This window comes from Myotis daubentonii, chromosome 1, assembly GCF_963259705.1.
Source record: "Myotis daubentonii chromosome 1, mMyoDau2.1, whole genome shotgun sequence".
Taxonomy (NCBI): domain Eukaryota; kingdom Metazoa; phylum Chordata; class Mammalia; order Chiroptera; family Vespertilionidae; genus Myotis; species Myotis daubentonii.
This window is the reverse complement of record NC_081840.1, coordinates 43,012,398-43,034,122: the sequence shown is the minus strand read 5'-3', so window position 1 is coordinate 43,034,122 and position 21,725 is coordinate 43,012,398. Positions and strand designations below refer to the sequence as shown.

The following is a 21,725-nucleotide window of genomic DNA, read 5'->3' as shown; positions in this document are numbered from 1 at the left end:
TACCTATGAACCAGGAGGTCACAGTTCGATTCCCAGTCAAGGCACATGCCCAGGTTGTGTCCTCGATCTCCAGTGTGGGCCGTCAGGAGGCAGCCAATCAATGATTCTCTGTCATCATTGATGTTTCTCTCTCTCTCTCTCTCTCTCTCTCTCTCTCTCTCTCTCTCTCTTCCTCTTTCCCTCTCACTCTCGCTCCCTCCCTCCCTCCCTTCCTCTCTGAAATCAATAAAAAACATATATATATATATATATGAGGAAAGCTGAAATGTTACTACATATTGGTTGATTAATAACATTTGGCTGTAGCATGGGGGCCCAATTCGTGTCAGAGTTACTGGTGGTCCTGAGACAACCCCATTGTTCAAGAATCAGGATTTTGAAGAAGCACTAGTTCTTTGTGGACATGACCTGTGAGAGCTGCGTGATGCAGTCACTGGGGTCTTCAACAAGCTGGGAGGAGTTCCGTTTGACCCTGACCTGCCCAATAAGAAGGTTGCAAGCACTCTGAGCACAGTGTGGACACTGCTGGAGTCCCTGGGAAAAATAGGAAAGACCATTTCCTACCTCAGCCCCAAGGGGCAAGGGCCTGGGGCTACAGGGTAGACCAAAGGGGACAAGGACACTGATCCTCTCCTGGCTTCCAGACAGACCTGGGACCTGGCAGTCCAGCTCCACGGTGGGATTTTCTGTGGAGCCTCCACTTGCCCTACTTCCCCCTGAGCTTCCCTGCAATAAAGTTGAGCTGCAAAATAAACAAGTAAGAATAATGTTTGGCTAATAATGTTGTGGCTTTCTCATCTTCCACTTCCCCTCTTTATCATTAACTGCTTCTAATCTACTATAAACTGGGTAGCCAGATGTCAAATCTTATTGTAGTAGGGTATGCTGCTGGAAGGAGTCCGTTTTGGAAAACAGCTTATTTTACTCTTGGGCCTGTAATGCCCATATGGAGCTCCTTTTAAGGAAAGCTGGCTGCTTGACCCTGCGACCATGGAGCAGGAGCGGGCAGCAGACCCAAGAAGAGTTGGCAATAGATCAACCAGCAGCCAATGAATCAGCCCCCAGAGACACAGTAACTAACTGAACCAATCGGACTCTCTCTTTTGGAGAGTTTAAATGTGAGTCTCAAAGAGTGGCATCCCACGCTCAGTAGGCTAGGAAGGGGGCAGAAGCCCAGAGAGAGATGTCCAGAGAGAAAGCAGTGAGCAGAAGCCCCAGGGAGAGCAAGGCAGGAGGAGTGACAGAGGCAGAGAGGAGCTTTGCTGCCTGATGGTGGGGCCCTAAAGTCAGAAGGGACAGATGCCAAGGGCCATCAGGGAATGCTCAGGCACCAGAGCTGCAGTGATCCCCAAAGACCCTTAGACCGTGTCCCATCGGCCCTGTTAAGGTAAAAAACCATTGAAACCTGTAAAGAATTGTTGTGAGTTTATTTGAGCCAAACTGTCGACCTATGCCGGGAAGCAGAACCTCAATGAATTGAGAGAATGCTCCAGAGAATGGCGGGTTACAGCTGTATTTATACCTTGCAATCAAAGGAAAGGAATGCTGGTGGGTTACATGAAATCCATTGGTGATAGACTAGAGAGGCAAGAGAAAGCAAAGCAGGGAAACCCCTGGGATTGGATAAAAAGTAAAATGATGGACACATACTTAGGTGGGTGCAGGAACAATTAGCATGATAATGAAGGAATCTGTGGTATCTGTCCTGGCGCCCAGCACATTAGGTTGGGCCCCAAGGGGTCCAGAAAAAGGGAAGTTACAAGTTACCCAGACATTTCAAAGGGTATGTTATTATAGATGCAAAAAGGCAGAGAGGCTCAGTTAGGGTAAAGGTTGACCTTGTCAGTGAAGATACTGGCCTAGGAGGTAACTACCCACCATAACTGCTTTTAAAGTTTAATTTCAGACCATCCTTTGTGGTTACTTTAGGTCTCTGAGTTTGCAAGATTCCATGCAGGCCTCCGCTGAGCTTGTCAGGTTAACATGTGGCCCCTTTCGTCCACAACCCCCAGGGTTGTTTTAGGAAGAGAGCTTGGTTCAGCAGAGGTGCCCGGGGTATGTGGCTGCGGGGCTGTTTTTGTTTATTTGTTCTGCAAGTGAACTGTGGAGAGGTGAGGAGTGAGACTTGCTCTAGCTAGAGTATTCTTACTTCATTTTTTTTTAAAGTAACATTTGATCTATGCGCCTGGAATATATATTAACATTTACTCTAGGGGAGACATACTTTTGAGCTGAGGTCCTATGTTCCAATTTCTTTGCCTTTCATTTCAGTCTGGCAGGAGGTTTTTATACTGCCTCCCAGGTGTGGGGACCAGCCACTTGGTAGTGCTTGTAAAGAATGAAATGGGTTTTGAAAAAAAGTTAAGCAAAATTCCTTTTCAAGATGCTGTTGGCTTTAAAATTCTTACTCAGAGTATCAGCTAGCATGACTTTTAGGTGCTCAATTCAAGGTCATCGAATTCCTCTCCCTCTTCATCTCTGCTTTCTCAACACTTCAGCTCCACAAACTCCCACTCCACTTCTTTTGTTGTTGTATTTAAGTCTTTTCATCCATTTGAAATATTTATTTTGTGTGGATGGTGTGAACCAAGATCCAATGCCTGTTTTTCCCTAGTTGGACCATCAATTACACCCACATCGATTATTGAATTATTGATTTGTGTGGTTTTTTTTTTTTTTAAATATATTTTATTGATTTTTTACAGAGAGGAAGGGAGAGGGATAGAGAGTTAGAAACATCGATGAGAGAGAAACATCCATCAGCTGCCTCCTGCACACCCCCTACTGGGGATGTGCCTGCAACCAAGGTACATGCCCTTGACTGGAATCGAACCTGGGACCCTTCAGTCCTCAGGCCGATGCTCTATCCACTGAGCCAAACCAGTTAGGGCTGTGTGGTTTTTTTTAATTTAAAAAATGTATTCCCATCCTCCCGGCCCCCTTCCCTTGGCAACCTCAATTTGTTCTCCATATCTATGGCCACCCCATTTCCTTCACTGTCTGCTCAGACTGCCTTGGCTCCTCCACTCTTGCTTTTTCTGTGTTCTTCTGACACAATGTAACAGTTCCCAGCACCAGACATTATTACACCATGTTGACAGATAAGAACCCAACGTGCTGATATGAGGGACAGAGCCGGGCTCAATGAGGACATTCATTGCCCGCTGTCCCTGGGGCGTGGATGGAGAACATCTACAACAATGTGCCCAGGAGAGCAGAAAAGAAAGGCTTGCTAAACAATCCAAAAAGAAATCCAAAAGCCATTAAGGAAAAATGGATACATCTGACCATATAAAATATTTAAAACTCTTGAATGGTAAAATATACCATTAAAAAGTCAGAAGGTAATGACAGAGTAGAGAAAATATTTGCAACACAAAAACATTTGTAACAAACAAAAGGTAAAAGTCCTTCCTATGCTCTACAACTCAATAAGAAAAATATGAAAAGCTCAATAGAAAAGTGGTTTAAACAAGCAATTCACAGAGGAGAAAATGTAAACCTTTAAAGGACATAAAATGATAACTGACTCAACTTTAGTCAGAGAAATGCAACATAAAGCAATGAGATGCTATTTTTTTGCCCATTAGATTGGGAAAACAATGAAAAGACAGATAATACCCAGTAAGGAAATGGCTGCACTTATACACTGTTCATGATATATTAAGTGAAAAAAGCAAGTTGAAAAATTAGATAGCATGATTTAATTTCTTTAAAAAAGCACGAAGAGATAGCAAATGATCCAGGATGTATCTTTGTATAGTTCTTTTGTTCTTGTTATTGTTGTTAATCCTCACCGGAGGATATTTTTCCATTGATTTTTAGAGAGTGGAAGGGAGGGGGAGAGACCAAGAGAGAAACATCGATGTGAGAGAGACACATCAAGGTTGCCTCCCTCCGACAGGGGCCAGTGATCAAGCCTGCAACTGAGGTTACATGCTCTTGACCAGAATCAAACCAGAGACCCGTCAGTCCTCAGGCCAATGCTCTATCTACTGAGCCAAACTGGCTAGGGCTGTAGTATAGTTCTTTTTAAGCTTAGTTGGGTTATGGGTGATTTTGCTTTATGTGTTTCCAAATTTTCAACCAAATTATAAAATGTGATATCCTAGCAAAGATGTTTATGATAGCCCTAACCAGTTTGGCTCAGTGGATAGAGCGTCGGCCTGCGGACTCAAGGGTCCCAGGTTCGATTCCGGTCAAGGGCATGTACCTTGGTTGCGGGCACATCCCCAGTAGGGAGTGTGCAGGAGGCAGCTGATCAATGTTTCTGTCTCATCGATGTTTCTAACTCTTTATCCTTCTCCCTTCCTCTCTGTAAAAAATCAATAAAATATATATTTTTAAAAATGTTAAAAGATGTTATGATAACTGATTCATTTGTGTCATGCCTATTCTGCTTTAGGCATTGTACGAAGGTATTTCCACACGTTAGTTTATTTTATCCTTGCGACCCGCTATGAAAGATACCATTAGAACCATTTTAAAGGTGAAGAAGATGGAACTTCAAGAGCTGAAGTGGCTGGTCCACAGACTCTGGCTGTGGTCATGGCTTATAGGACATTCATTCCTGCCCAGCAAATCAGACCTGCTTTCCCTCAGCTTGGGCCTTTCTAAAGCCCCTGGGTGTTACTAGATCATGGCCTTCAAACTTTTTAAACTGCAATTCTCACCAAGGAATGCATGTTATCTCACAACCTAGTACACAGGTGCTCCCTAGAGTGCTTGTGCACGTGCACAGACACCGAAACAGAAGTTTTTTGGTTTTTTTTTATATTTTATTGACTTTTTACAGAGAGGAAGGGAGAGGGACAGAGAGTTAGAAACATCGATGAGAGAGAAACATCGACCAGCTACCTCCTGCACATGTCCCACTGGGGATGTGCCTGCAACCAAGGTACACGCCCTTGACCGGAATCGAACCCGGGACCCTTCAGTCCGCAGGCTGACGCTCTATCCACTGAGCCAAACCGGTGCTGGCACCGAAACAGAAGTTTAACACACACAATACTTAATACTTACCTTAATTATCTATGATGCACTTGGATTGCTTTCCATTCTATTCTTTTCACTTTCACTGATTGAAATATTTATTGATGGCCAAGAATTGTTTGATGGTAAGGAATGGCATGGACGTGCTCCCTGGCATTGATGCACAAAAGTTTTTAATGTTGATAAAGCCCAATTTATTTTCTTCTGCCTTTTATTTCTTACTAGTGGCCCGGTGCACAAAATTCATGCACATTAAAAGGGAATTAATTAGAGGAAATATTTTAATATTGCTATTTGCCCTTTCTCTATAATAGAAGTGTCAGAGATGAAAGAAAATTAGTAAAATGTATATGAAAATCTCCCTCCTGTCAGAGTCTGGGGTGCGCCGCAGGACCTAGAGTCAAGTCCCTGCCCATCACCTGCACGTACTTCGAAAACGCAGGAGACCCAGACCTGGCCAGCCTCACCCCCATCAAGTTCCTCCAGGCATGGGGCACAGCTTCAGGTCCCCCGTCCAGCCCCGTCAGGCAGGGGAGATAGCCTCAGGTTCCCCGGCCCAGCACCATGGCAGGGGTGCAGCCTGAGGTCCCCTGTCAAGCCCCGCTGGGCGGGAGGTGCAGCCTGAGGTCCCCCATCAAGCCCCGCTGGGCAGGGGATGCAGCCTGAGGTCCCCCAGCCCATCGCTGGAGTGGGAGGCGCAGCGTGAGGTCTCCCGGCCTGGTGCTGGGGTAGGGGGTGCGGCCTGAGGTCCCCCATCAAGCCCCATGGGGTGGGGGGCACAGCCTGAGGTCCCCTGTCAAGCCCCATGGGGCGGGGGGCATAGCTTGAGGTCCCTTGCCCTGGCCAGGCGCCATGCAGCCTCAGGTCCCTGCTGTTCAGTCATGACATTATGGTGTCCCGGCTAATTTGCATACTCCTCTATTATATACATAGTTTTGGTGTCATTTTTAAAAAACCACTGCCAAATCCAAAATCATGGAGATTTATCCCTATTTGTCCTTCTAAGAGTTTTATGTGCTTATCTTTAGGTCTTTGATTCATTTTGAGGTTTGTTTGTTTGTTTTTAAATATATTTTTATTGATTTCAAAGAGGAAGGGAGAGGGGGAGATAGAAACACCAATGATGAGAGAGAACCATTGATCAGCTGCCTCCTGCACCCCCCCACTGGGGATTGAGCCCATAACCCCAGCACATGCCCTTGACCAAAATTGAACCCAGAACCGTTCAGTCCGCAGGCCGATGCTCTATCCACTGAGCCAAACCAGATAGGGCCATTTTGGGTTATTTTTAAAATATGGAATGAGGCAGGGTTCAAGCTTCATTCTTTTGTATGTGGATATTTAGTTTTCTCACCACAATTTGTCGAAGAGACGCTTTCCCCATTGAGTGGTCTTCACATCCTTTGAAAATCAATTGACCATAGCTGTATGGTTTATTCCTGGACTCTCAAAGTATATTTCTATATTTATGCCAATTCCACACTGTTTTAATTACCATAGCAGTATAGTAAGTTTTGGAATCAGGGTGATTCCTCCAACTTAGTTCTCAAGAACTAAGTTACTTGGTTATTTTGGTTATTTGCAGTCCCTTGCAATTTCATATGAATTTTAGGATCACCTTGTTCACTTCTGTAGAAAAGCCTTTGATAGGATTTTGATAGGAGTGGAACCGACTCTCTCCATTGCTTTGCATAGTATTACCATCTTATCAATATTACATGTTCGAATCCATGAACTTGAAATGGTTTTTTATTACCTAGATCTCCTTTATTTTCTTTCAGCAATGTTTATGATCTATGTCTTGCATCTCCGTGGTTAAATTTATTCCTAAAACTTTAAAAACAATTAATAAACTATTTTAAGGAGGAATGTTTAGAGTTATAGAAAAAATTTAGCAGAAAATATGTAGAGTTCTGATATACCCGTTTATTTTATCCTTTTTGATGCTATTATAAATGGAACTGTTTTCTTAATTTCCTTTTAAGGTTTTTAATTGCTAGTGTATATAAACACAACTAATTTTTGTGTATTGATCTTGTACCCTGAAACTTTGCTGAATTTATTAGCTCTAATTGCTATTAATATCTGATCCTTGCTCAAGTCTGCACACCTCCCACTGCCCATTTAATTGTTGAAGAAACCGAGTATGTGGGACTTGCCCTAGGTCCTGCTTCCCCTTAGTGCTGAGATTCAGCCCAGCTTAGCCCTTTCCCTGCGGTATTGATTCAGAGCCCCAACTCATTCTTTTAATTGAACCAGTGGGGGCGGGGGGGGTTCAGTTAATCTGCAGGCACAAATTCCAGCGAGTTCCTTCTACAAAGCCCCCTGTCCATCTCTCCCAACTCCCCAGTCTCCACACCCTTCCCCCCTCCTCCTTAGCCTCCTTTAACCACGACCATGAGCCCAGCTGGGCTCCACCCCACCCTGGCCCCCAGCTCTGGCTGCCTGATTAAGGAGAAAACTCCGGATAAATTAAAACCCAGGACCCTTTGCCCCTGACTGCCCATCTGGAGCAGAGAATGACTGGGGGCACCCAGCCCCTCTGCTCCCCCCCCCCCCCACACACACACACACTCCCCTGTAACCCTGGTCTTCTCCAGCACCAACTCAGGCCTCCCAGAGGTCCCAGAGCCTTCACACGCTGCCCTGGAAGGTCTGACCCTTTGCCTGCAACATGCCTGCCAAGAAACAGGCAAATTGAGCATGCAAATCAGGACTGTGTTAGCGGGGAGAGGGGGTGTCCGACTGTATTCTGCAGTGGGGAGTGGGTGGAGACTGCTGTTTTTGAGCAGAGTTGCTGTTTGGCTCCTTGGTCAAGTGAAGTCACAGGCGGTGCTCTGCCCCCGCCTGGAATGTGGTTTACATGGTGTGTGTGGGCAGAGCAGCTGTGGGCCGAGACAGAGAGGTGAGAACTGGGCCTGGAGTTTGAGTGGGTGTGGAGGGAGGGGAAAGGAGGAACCACAGGCCCAGCGCGCGGCTGGGTTGCCTAGGTGACAGGGAGGGGTAGGGGAGGAGGGAGAAGTGGCAGAGTGGGCTGAGTGGATTGGAGCATCTCAGATCTTATCATTATCTAGCAGTCCCCATCTCAGCTTCTCTGCTTCCTGTAGCTCAGCCCTCACCGGGGGAGGCAGGCAGGAGTCCAGAACCCGGGGAGTCTTCCCCGTTCTTTTACCCTGGGACCCAATGTTCTGAGGCCGGGAGAAACAGAATGTCAGCTCTGGAAAAGGGCTTGCCAAGTCTCTCAGCCCATTGCCTTCAAGCAGGTTTGCAGCAACAGAGCCTTGTTTCAAAAGATTAACCAGAACCCCAATATGCAAAACAGACACGGAGAGGGCTGCCTGCCCCATCCATCCTCCCCAAGATTCCAGGGTCGCACCACCCAAAACGTGAAAATAGCTGGTCTGGGCCCAAACCTTCATTGTGCGGATGGGAAAACTGAAGTCCCCGGACGGCCACTGACTTGCTGAAGGACACACAGCAGATGAGCTCATGGCAGAACCAGGATGGAAACCAGCTTCCCAGTACCATAGCAGAGCCAGCAGGAAAAAACAGAGCCCTTGAGGGGGCAGGGGAGAGAATGGGGGCACAGGTTGTCTTAGAAACCGGATCGGCCAGACCTGCTGGGACAACACAACTCCCCCATTTTACAGGGGAGGAAACTGAGCCCAGAGAGGGGGCGGTGGCTTGTTAGTGGAGTGACCCTAAGAGGGAGTAATATTCCCTTAGGAGACGAATTTGAACATTCGGTTGTTTGGCCAGCGCCATGCAGCCTTTAATGCAATTCCCAGGTGCCAGATGGTGTGTGTGGGTGGGGTGGGGGCGGGGGAGCGCTGGCCTGGGAGCTTCATCCCCCTGTTACAGACAAGCCTCATGACCTTGGGAGATTTATTTTTAAAGAGCCAAAGGATCATCCCCTGGTCTGTAAGAGGTCCAGAAGAGTAATAGGATTAAATGGTGCTTTGGCCTGTTTTACATTGTTTCTAAATGTCAGGGCCTCCTTTAGGGGGAACGGGAATAAGCACACTGTTCTTTAAAGATCGAACTTGGCAGTGGGTTTTTATAAGGGCCTTTATTTTTCTTTTCTTTTTTGTTAATCCTCACCCGAGGATCTTTTTTTTTCCCCATTGATTTTTGTTTTGTTTTGTTAATCCTCACCAGAGGATATTTTTTCCATTGATTTTTTTTTTTTTTTTAGAGCGAGTGGCAGGGAGGAGGAGAGACAGAGAGAGAGAAACATCAATGTAAAAGAGACACATTAAGTGGTCGTCCCCCCACCCCGCCCCCGCCCCCCACCACTAGCCCAACCCAGTCGGGATGGAGCCAGCAACCCAGGTACCTGCCCTTGACTGGAATCAAACCTGTGACCCTTCAGTCCTCAGGCCAACGCTCTAATCACTGAGAGAAACCGGCTAGGGCAAGGCTGCAAGACCTTTATTTTTATTTTCCCTTTTCATAGCTAAATATAAAGTAACACATGGCCATTTCAGAAAGTGTGTAAAGTACAGGAAGAAAAAAAAGCAGAAAATAAAATCACCCATAAACACATCATCCAGTAGCAACCATTGTTCAACATTGTTGTATATTTCCTTTCAGTCTTTCTTCTATACATTTTTCCTTGTACAGAGTGATCGTGTTGTAATTTTTAAAAAATAATTTTGTTTAATGGTTAATAAATCAATTTCTTTTGCCCAGTATGTAGTGTCTGGTTATTAGGAAAAAATTACAAAGCATACCAAAAGGCAAAAAGCACAATTTGAAGAGACAAAGTGAGTATCAGAACAAGACATGGCAGGGATATTGAAATAATCAGATTGGAAATTTAACACTATGCTTAATATGCTAAAGACTCTAATAGATAAAGTAGACAGTATGCATATAACATGTCAAGAATTATGTCTTCTTGGAGATATGACCCTTTTATCGTTATGGAATGTTCTTTTTTGTAGTTGATAACTTTCTGACTTTGAAGTAAGAGAAATGGAAATTCCAAGAACCTAAAGGAAAAAAAATGCTAGAGATAAAAATGTAAAAAAACACTGTCACAGAACTGAAGAATGCCTTTGATGGGATTAGTAGTAGGCTGAACAAGACCAAGGAAATAATTTCTGAGTTTGAGGACATATCAGTAGAATCCTTAAAACCCAAAAAGCAAAGAGAACAAACATTGGGAAAAAAAAATAACAGAATATCCAGGGCCTCTGGGACAACTGCGTAAGGAATAACTTACATGGAATGGGAATACCAAGAGGAACGAAAGAGAAAAGGAATAGAAGAAATGTCTGAGACAATAATGACTAAGAATTTCCCCAAATGAATGTCAGATACAAAACCACAGATTCAGGAAACTCAGAACTCAGCTCAGAAGCTCGGAGAACACCAAACAAGATAAATTATATATAAATATATGTGTGTGTGTATATATATATATAATTTTAAAACCTTACATCTAAGCATATTATTTTCAAATTGCAGAAAATGAAAAATAAAAAATTTTGAAAGAAGCCAGAGGGAAAAAACACCTTACCTATAGAGGAATAAACATAAAAATTACATCTGACTTCTCAGAAATCATGCAAGCAAGAAGACAGTGCAGTGAAATATTTCAAGTGTTAGGGAAAAAAAACAAACACCAGCAATCTAAAACTCCATATACTTCAAAATTAGCTTCAAAAGTGGAGAAATACTTTTCTCAGACCAATCAGTGTGGCTCAGTGGTTGAGCATCAACCTATGAACCAGGAGGTCATGGTTTGATTCCCAGTCAGGGCACATGCCTGGGTTGCAAGCTCAATCCCCAGTGCTGGGTGTGTAAGAGGTAGCCGATCGATGATTCTCCCTCATCACTGATGTTCCTAATGCTTTCTCCCTCTTCCTTCCTCTCTGAAATCAATAAAAATACTTAAAAAAAAAAAAAAGACTTTCTCAGATAAACAAAAATGGAGGATATTTGTTGCAGGAAGGGTGCCTTGCAAGAATTTTATTTTTAAAGTTCTTTAGGGCCAGAACCGGTTTGGCTCAGTGGATAGAGCAGCCTGTGGACTGAAAGGTCCCAGGTTCGATTCCAGTCAAGGGCATGTATCTTGGTTGCGGGCACATCCCCAGTAGGGGGCATGTAGGAGGCAGCTGATCGATGTTTCTCTCTCATTAATGTTTCTGGCTCTCTATCCCTCTCCCTTCCTCTCTGTAAAAAAATCAATAAAATATATTAAAGTTCTTTAGAGAGAAAGAAAATAATACAGGTCAAAAAACTCAGATCTACATAAAGAAAAGAGAGCATTGAAGGTAAAAATAAAACTTCTATTTTTCTTGTTCTTAATTGACCTAACAGATATTAGTTTGCTCAAAATAATAATAACGATGTATCCAATTATGTATGCTTATGTATATATCTTATGTATATTCTTATCTACTGGAATGCTTATATATAAGAGCAATGAATGACAGCAATAATACAAGGGATAAGATGAAGAAATTAGGATTATTTTCTTATTATAAGGTATACTACCTGTGAAATAATATAGTGTTATTTGAAAGTGGGCTTGGAATAGTTGAAATGTATATTGCAAACTCTAGGGAAACCACTAAAAAATAATTAGCTAATATATTAAGAAAGGAGAAAAAAATGGAATCATAGAAGTGCTAAATAAAAATCACAAGAAAAAACCCACAATAGGTGGAAAAAGACTGGAAGACACAAATAAGAACAAAGGCAACAAATAGAAAACAATAACAAATATGGTAGATATTAGTCAAACGATATCAATAATTCTCTGAATGTCAGTGGTCTAAATGCACCAGTTAAAAGACAGATGTCAGAGTGGATCAAAAAACACGACCCAACTATATGTTGTTTATAAGAAACCCACTTAATATGTAAAGACACATATAGGTTAAAAGTAAATGGATGGGGAAAAAAGATATCACTAACCAAAAGAAAGTAGGAGTAGCTATATTAACTTCAGATAGAGCTGACTTCAAATTAAGAAATTTATCAAATATAGAGAAAGGCATTCCATCATGATAAAGGGGTCAGATCTCCAAGAAGACATAATTCTTGACATGTTATGTGCCTAAACAGAGCGTTAAACTACCTGGGACAAAAACTGATAGAATTGCAAGGAGAAATAGGTTAATCTAATATCATATTTAGAGATTTCAAAACTCCTCCCTCAGAAATGGACAGATTCAGGGGGCAGAAAATCAGTGAGGACATAGCTGATCTCAACAGCACCATCAATCAACTGAGTATAATTGACAGCTATACACTACTTCATCCAACAAAAGCAGAATAAAGATTTCTCAAGCTCACATGGAGCAGTCACTAAGAAAATAAGATGAATAGCTTTCCTTTTTTTTTCTTTGCTCTGAAAGAGTTTATATAATATGGATAAGAACAATTTGTTCCCTTATGATTTTGTACAACTCTCCCATGGAACCACATGAACCAGTATCTTCTTAGTGGACAGATCTTTGGCTATCATTTCCATTTCTTTTATGGTTGGTAAATTATGTTTTCCTGTTTCCATTTTATCTGGGTTTCATATTTATCTGCATAATGTTGTTCAGTAGTCTTTTATAACTTTAAAATCTCTTCTGAGTCAGTATTTTGTAGTTTAACCATTTTGTCAATCTATATAATGTTAATTTTTCCTCCTTTTGTTAAACTTGATCAGGTTTGGAAAAATTTATCTGTTTCTTTAAGTCTTTGCAATGAATCATTTTTTTTTATTAACTAGAGGCACAGTGCACAAAATTCGTGCACCTGTGGGGCCCCACCCCCCAACTCCCCAATATTAATGTAGTTTTGTATATGTGTGTATGCATATTTTGTTGTTGTTTTTTTAATCCTCACCTGAGGACATTTTTCACTGATTTTTTGAGTAGAAGGGAAGGCGAGAGGCAGAGAGAGAAACGTGGATGTGAGAAAGACACATCAATTGGTTGCCTCCTGCACATGCCCCAACGGGATCAGGCCAAAACAGCACCACCGACAGGGCTGACTGCTGGCGGCCTGCTGGGGCCCAGGCGTTGAGCGTATGGCGATTTTGTTTCTGCTTCCACTTCTGGTAGAGATCCCGCTTATAGGAGCTGCTGCTGTAGTGACCACTTTCTGTCTTGATCTTCTTCTTGTTCTCCTGTCCTGACTGTCCCACAAACCACTTCTTCTTCTGGTCCCAATCCAGCTGCTGCCGGCCCCTGGTCAGGTTCTGGGCCTCGTCCCCCATCAGGTCCAGGACAGCGCCGGCCACCTGCTGCTCAAAGGCACCCCTGCCCCCACCAACGCTCAGGCCCCGTTCACTGTCGAAGTCCTTGGGCGGACAGGGGACATAGAAATCCTGGTCCAGCGGTCAGGCCTCCTCCTTCCGCCTCTTGGCTCCCCGCTCAGGTCCTGGCTGCTGCCCTTTCCGGCCCACGACCTCTGTGAAGATGTTCCAGAGCTCTCTCCCTCCTCCTCCTCTTTCCCAGGCTGCTCCACCTGCCTCGCTGGGCAGCTCGGGGCTGGGCCAGCCAGGCCCTCCTGCCGCTCCTGCCGGCCCTGCTGGAAGCTGGCGATGGCCTTGCAGTCCTCCTGCCGCTTGGCCTGCATCACCTGGCTGCTCAGGTCCCGGCTGGAGGCATTGATCTCAAAGATGGTCGCCAGCGAGCTGTACTGCTTGATGCTGTCCACCAGCCTCAGTCGCTGCAGCTCATCCTCAAAACTTGAGCTGAAGAGGGGGTGCAGGCCCAGCCCCACAAGGTCCAGCTCCTTGGCCCCCTTGATGGACTTTGGCGAGGGTGCTAGCCACAAGCGCACGCACTGCTGCTGGGCATAGTCGGCCACGTGGCTCCAGCAACGCCTCCAGGGTGTTCCACAGGCCGCAGTCCTCCGCGTCCACCACGCTCTGTGGCACCCGGCCCAGGACGCCGTCCACGCCCACCACACCTGAGGGCTCCTCATGAGGGCGGGCGAGGGTGAGGGCATGGCCCAGGAACAGGTGCAGGTCCAGCAGGTAGAGGACCTCATCTGGGGCCACCAAGGAGTAGGCTGTGCCACTTTGGCCAGCCCAGCTACATGACCCACACGGTGCAGGAAGAGCTTGCCCTTGGCCAGAAGGTGAAGCTGATGACGTTATCACTGGAGCGGCCTCAGCCCGTGGAGACCAAGTGGCCTGGGGGAGGCAGACACTTAACACCTGAGCCAGGGTCAGGGGGCCAATGGGGGCAGGGAGGGTGGTTGGCCACCGCAGTGGACATCATAGCAAGTAGTTCTTCTGCCTTTCCGTGGATTTGCATATTAGCCTTTTATTGTATAGGAATTAACTTTGTTCTGGGTTGTTGCTTTCTACTGCAGTCTTGTTGTTGCTGTTAATCCTCACCGGAGGATATTTTTTTCCATTAATTTTTTTGAGAGAGTGGAAGGGAGGGGGAGAGACAGGGAGAGAAACATCGATGTAAGAGAGACACATCAATTGCCTTCCACAGGAGCCCCAACCAGGGCCGGAGATGGAACCTGCAACCAAGGTACGTCCCCTTGACCAGAATCAAACCCAGGGCCCTCCAGTCTGCAGGCCGGTGCCCTGTCCACTGAGCAAAACCGGCTAGGGCTCTACTGCAGTCTTTACAGTTTTCCTTTATTTTACTTTCTTTCTATTTTGCAGGTCTTTTTTTCAATTTACTTTTTTATTGGAAGCTATACTGGGTCGAATAGTGTCCCCCAAAATTGATGTCCACTCAGAACCTAGAAATGTGACCTTATTTGAAAATAGGGTCTTAGCAGATGTAATCAAGGTGAGGTCATACTGAATTAGGATGGGCCCTGAATCCAACATGACTGGTCTCCCTGTAAGAAAAAAAGGAATTTGGACCCAGAGACAGACACACCAGGAGGGCGCCATGTGATGGGAGACGTAGAGCACAGTGATGCATCTGCAAGTCAAGGATTGTCTGTAATCACCAAAAGCAAGAGACAAGGAAGTGCCCTCCCCTAGAGCCTTTAGAGCAAGCATGTCAAACTCAAAGGCTAACACGGGCCAAATAAACAAGGTGTAAGTTTATGTGGGCCGCAAAAAACCAAAAACTTCAATTTTCATAGAAACGTAGGTTTATTTCAACAGAGACATGCTGAATACAAAGGGCTGAAATAAATGAGTAATTGTTAACATAAAATAATAGAACATTTTAATAAAAATTAATATTTGTTCTTGAACATTAACTTGCCAGACATTGAATAACTGCACAAATTAATAAGCGTAATGCAAATAAACCTATTTTTCTTGTTCTCTGAAAGCAACCTATTTCCTGTTGTGCACACCAAACAAGTCAGTCCAAGACTAATGACGTGGCAATCAGCTGCTAAAATATTTGCTGCTTATGCCCTGACTGGTTTGGCTCAGTGGATAGAGCATCGGCCTGCGGACTCAAGGGTCCCAGGTTTGATTCCAGTCAAGGGCATGTACCTTGGTGGCGGGCACATACCCAGTGGGGAGTGTGCAGGAGGCAGCTGATCGATGTTTCTCATCAAGGTTTCTAACTCTCTATCCCTCTCCCTTCCTTTCTGTAAAAAATCAATAAAATATAAAATAAAATAAATAAAATAAAATAAAATAAAATATTCGCTGCTTATATTAGTGGAGAGAAATGGTGCGCCTGTGCGTAAGGCGAGTAAGGGAAATGAATGCAACATGATTATAGTAATCAGTCATTAGTGAACGTTGCAGTTCATTATTATGCATAAAATGAAATTTACCATTTTAACCATTTTTAAGTGTACAGTTCTGTGGCAATAAGTACATTCACATTGTTATGCATTGTTATGTATAACAGGATATTGTAAAAATTAAGTTACGAAATTTTTATTAAAACGTTTCTTACATTCCGTTATATTGGCTGGGCCGCAAAAATATTCGTTGTGGGCCGCAAGTTTGACATGCTTGCTTTAAAGAGAGCACAGTCCTGCCAACACCTTTATTTAAGTCATGTAGCCTCCAGAACTATGAGACAATAAATTTCTCTTGTTTTAAGCCTCTAAGTATGTGGTAATTTACTCTGGCAGCCCTAATGCAAAAGCTAAATTCATTCATCATTAGTCTGTCTTGTTTTATAATAAGTTCATGTAAGTCCATGTATTTCCTTGAAAATTAATTTGACTGAATCCCAAAGTAGTACTTCATTCAGTTCTAATTTCATTATGATTTTTTTCTTCAACCCATTAATTATTTAGACCTATGCTTTAAAATTTGCACATGTATACAAGTTTCTAGCTATCTTTATATTGTCATTGGCATCTACTTTTATTTCTGTATCATCAATAAGTGTTTTGAATTACATCAATTTAAAAAATTTTGGCAACCTACTATGCAGCCTAAAGTCAATTTTTTAAATATATATATATATATATATATATATATATGCTTTAATATATCTGTATTGATTTCAGAGAGGAAGGGAGAGGGAGAGAGAGATAGATACATCAATGATAAGAGAGAATAATTGATCAGTTGCCTCATGCAGGCCCCACACTGGGGATCGAGCCTGCAACCCAGGCATGTGCCCTGACTGAGAATTGAACCGTGACCTCCTGGTTCATAGCTTGACGCTCAAACACTGAGCCACACAGGCCAGGCTAGTCAATTTTTATAAATGTATGAAAAGAATATATATTCTCTGTTGGATTCAGAGTTCTACGTGTATCCATTAGATTCATAGGTTGTTAATTACTATGTTAAAGATTAACTAATAAATAAACCTATTTCCACCTTCTGCCAAGGCACATAACTAGGCTACATTTCCTAGCCTTTCTAGCAATTAGACATGACCATATAACTGAGTTTTGGCCAGTGAACTGTGAGCAGAAATTATATGTCACTTATATAAGACCAGTTCACATGTAATTCCTTCTCTCTCTTACCATGACTATTGGCAAGATCTCAACACTCAGGGACCTTAGAAGCCACATTTTTAAGCTGGCAGAGTGTCTATCAGCTTGAAAATCTGAATGACTGTGTGGAGCAGAGACCCCGTGACAAAAGATTGTACTTCACATGAAAGAGAAATAAGCCTCTATTGTTTAAGGGTTAAGCTCCTGATATTTGAGAGTCTATTTGCTACAACAGTTAATGTGCTCTAAACTAATACATTTTTGCTCTCAGGTACTCCCTACCTTTATACTTTTTGTCTTATTTGTCAGACATGAGGGATGCATGTTAGAGTCTCACATTATAAAGAAAGATTCCTACATTTCTCTTAATAATTCTGTAAAATCTTGCTGTATATTTCATAGCTATGTTGTTAGGTGCATACAGTCTCAAACGTGTTATAAGTTTTGGGCAAATTAGTCCTTTTACCAATGAAAAATGTTTTTACTAATTATTTGCCAGGTACTTTTTTAAACTTTCCTGTGTAATTTTTTAATTTGTACTTTTAATATAAGTGATATATAGCTACATTTTCCAAAATTCAAAATGAAAACTATTTTTAGATGAGCTTAACCATTTACATTTTTATAATTATTGATATTCTTTCACTCATTCCTGACCACCTTATTTGTACTTTCCATTTCCATGCTTTCTCTGAGTTTCTTTCATTTCTTCTTCCCACTCTCTTGGATATTTTTTGGAAGCATTCAACTTTTACCTATTCAACTTTTTTTTTCTTTTTTTAAATATATTTTATTGATTTTTTTTTTTTACAGAGAGGAAGGGAGAGGGATAGAGTTAGAAATATCGATGAGAGAGAAACATTGATCAGCTGCCTCCTGCACGCCCCACACTGGGGATGTGCTTGCAACCAAGGTACATGCCTTTGATAGGAATCGAACCTGGGACCCTTGAGTCCACAGGCTGACGCTCTATCCACTGAGCCAAACCGGTTAGGGCTCAACTTTTTCACATACTGGTTTGAAAGTTGCATATTCTATTCTAGTGGTTAATATTCATTCTTTTGTTGTGGAAAAATATGCATAAAATGAAGTTTACCATTTTAACCATTTTTAAATGTACAGTTCTGTGGCAACAAGTACATTCACATTGTTATGCAACTATCACCACTATCCATCACTAGAACTTTTTCATCTTCCCCAACTGAAACTCTGTACCCAATAAACATTGTCTACATTCCCTCCTCCCCAACTCCTGGCAACCATCATTTTACTTTCTGTCTGTATGAATTTGACTGCTCTAAGTACCGCATATAAGTGGAATCATACAATATGTGTGTTTCTGTGACTGGTTTATTTCACATGGCATGATGTCTTCAAGGTTCATTCATGTAACATGTCAGAATTTCCTTTCACTTTTAAGCCTGAGTGATATTTCATTGTAACACTTATTTGCATAACAGCTTTATTGAAATATAATTCATGTACCATAAAATTCACCCTTTCCAACTGTACAATCAAATGTTTTTTTATATTTATTCATACAGTTGTCTAACCATCACCACTGTCTAATTTCAGAAAATTTTTATTATCCCTGAAAGAAATCTCATAACTCTATATTTAGCATTTTGAGGAACTGCCAAACTATTTTCCAAAGTGGCTGTACCATTTTACAATCTCATCAGCAATGTATGAGAGTTCCAATTTCTCCACATCCTCACCAATACTTATTATTGTCCCCTTTTTATTATAGCCATTCTAGTGAGTGTGAAGTGGTATTTCATGGTGGTTTTGAATTACATTTCCCTAATGACTAACAATGTTAGCAACTTTTCATGTGCTTATTAAAATTAATTTTAATACACATTTGCAAATATATTTTTAAATAATTCATTGGTATATAAGTCTCACCTAAACAAGGCAAAAATGTTGATAAGAAGCTTTTTTATTTCCCTCCACTTTTGGTGAGATATTCTTTATACAATTTTACTTTACTGACATCTGAAATTTTAGTTCCAAGTTGTTATTTTATAACTTTTACAGGAAGTTCTTATTAAGATTTCTTTTTTTTTAATTTTTTTTAATTTTCTATCCTCTACTCTTTTTATTTTCCAAATTTTCTATTATAAGTATAATATTTATAATGAAAAACATAATATACAACATAGAATTAATATATAACACATTTTATATTTTAATTTTAAATACATTGAATATGGAAAATACAATGGCAGCATACTTTCTTTTTCTTAATTAATATTTCTTAAATTATTTATTCACTGTTGGTTTTTGTAGGACACTGTTTCTTCTTGGATTTGTTTATTTTTCTTAAAAGGAGTACAACATCTAATTGTTTTTGTTTAATTTAGTTTTATTTTTAGAAAGAATCTAGAGGGGAAGAGCCAACTTTCTGAGAATTCATATCTGAAAATGCCTTTATTTCATCCTCAGATTTAAATAATAATCTGGCTATTAAATAATAAATTTAAGTATTCATCATGTTAGCATTTTGAAGATGTTGAACTGATGTTGCCAAGAAATAATTTGACGTCATTCTTTTGTAGTAGGTAAATCTGATTTTTTTCTATGATCATTTAATTTAGATTTTCTTCATTACCCTTAATGTTCTGAAACTTCACTATGACTGGTCCATATGTGGGTTTAAAAATTACTTTGTTGGTCCCTGGTAGACCCTTTCAATCTGAAGACATAATTTTCTTTTTTTTAATTCAGTTATTATTATTTTCTGTTATTATTCCTTTAAATATTGCATCCTATTTTCTCTGCCCTATATTTCTGGAACTCTTTTTTAGACAGATATTGGCACTTCTGAATCTATTCCCCATGTCCTTAACATTTTCTTTTTACCATTCATCTCTATGACTTTGTGCTGCCTTCTAAAAAATTCCCTAGACCTCATCTCCCAGTTCCCCGATTCACTCCTTACCTGTGTCCATTTTGCTATTAGCCCATCTATTTTTTAATTTCAATAATTATATCTTTTATTTTAAAATCTCTAATTGTTTCTATTTTAAAACCAACTGTTCCTGTTTCATGGATAAAATACTCTTCTTTATCTAAGGGTTTATAATTACATTTATTTTTAAGTATAGTTCTGGTTACCCTATTAACTCTCTTCATTTATCTGTTTGTTGGATCTATAATAATTTTTAAAAAATAATATCACACACCTTACATATTTGGTTATACTTGACCATATGTACATTTTTGCAGTTGTAATGTCTTGTTAGGCTGATGGCTGCGTCTGGTTGAGCGGTTTGCTTGTAGGGAGGGGGCAAAACAGCTGCTGGAACTTGTAATCCATACTATTATGATGGGCAGGACCTGGTTCTGGGTGGGAACCTCGGCAGCTGGTCTTCTGGGCTTGGATGTTTTTCATTCCTTCCAGACTTTGACAGCCACTCAGTACACGGACCTCGCTCATTAATCCAAGTACTTTCCCCAAAGCTCTTACACACAGTGTACGTGGAGAAATACAAGGCCGCTAGCCTGGCTGCTCCTGCTACAGGTCCCCTATTCATTTCTTCTGGGCACTTTTTTGTTTTCAACTTCCTGCCATCACCTCTAGACATGGAACATCTTGGTGTTGCTCCCTCATCTTGGGTGGTTCATTTTAGCCACTGCTGTGGCTGCTTTGCTCTTGAACCCAATCCTATCTGCTCTCAGTCTCTTAGACTCCTCACACTTTTAGACCATAATGAAAGCTCCTACTTGGTTTTAAATATGTATCTTATCCTTTTGTCTTTTCTAAGGTTGTGAGTGGGCTCAGTGTGCCATCTACACTAATAAAAGAGAAACATGGTAATTGGCGTACGACCGCTACCCTTTTCATTGGCTAATCAGCGAGATATGCAAATTAACTGACAGCCAAGATGGTGGCCAGCAGCCAGGCAGCTTGAAACTAACATGAGGCTTGCTTGCCTCAGTGACAGAGGAAACCAACGTTCCCCGCCTGCCTTGCCGGCCTCTGAGTGGGCAGTTTAAGAAACATTGTAACAAATACCACCAGGGCTTCAGCCAGCCGGATCGCAACACTGTAAGCAAAGGCCAGAAACCTACTTTCAGCAGCGGAGGCCTAAGAGCTGGAGCCAAGCCTCAAGCTAAAGCTGGCCCAGAATAAAATAAAAAAAAAGGAAAAAAGGAGCAGTTGGGAGCTTCAGTCACCCCCAGCCTGAAAACAGCCCTCAGCCCCTCAGCCAGACTGGCCAGGCACTCCAGTGGGGACCCCCACCCTGAAGGGTGTGTGACCAGCTGCAAACAGCCATCATACCCTCAGCCAGGCTGGCCAGGCACCCCAGTGGGGACCCCCACCCTGATCCAGGACACCCTTCAGGGCAAACCAGCCGGCCCCCACCCATGCACCAGGCCTCTACCCTATATAGTAAAAGGGTAATATGCCTCCCAGCACCGGGATCAGCGGAGCCGCGAGGCCTCCCGGCACTGGGATCAGCGTGACAGGGGGCAGCGCTCAAACCCCCTGATCGCCCTGCAGCTCTGTGTGTGACAGGGTGTGGCACCCCCCCCCCCCATGGGCCCTGCCCTGAGTGTGAGAGTGGTGGCGTCCCAACCCCCTGATCGGCCCTGCTCTGTGGGTGATAGAGGGCGGTGCCCCAACCCCCCCTGCCACCCCACGGGCCCTGCTCTGTGTGTGACGGGGTAGAGCCATAACCTCCCCATCAGCCCTGCCCTGAGTGTGACAGTGGCAGCACCCAACCCCCTGATCCGCCCTGCTCTGTGGGTGATAGAGGGCGGCGCCCCAACCCGCTGATCCGCCCTACTCTGTGAGTGACAGGGGGGAGCTCCTCAACCCCCTGATGGGCCCTGCTCTGTGGGTGACAGGGGGGAGCTCCCCAACCCCC

The 21,725-nt window shown here is 42.7% G+C and overlaps 1 long non-coding RNA gene and 1 pseudogene across 1 annotated transcript in view; one reads left to right on the top strand and one right to left on the bottom strand.

Moving 5' to 3' along the window:
- LOC132218152 (uncharacterized) overlaps positions 1-21,725 on the top strand; it is a 117,374-nt gene that overhangs the window by 86,468 nt on the left and 9,181 nt on the right. The window lies entirely within an intron of this gene.
- Positions 8,046-19,802, bottom strand: LOC132227771 (ATP-dependent RNA helicase DDX54-like; annotated as a pseudogene).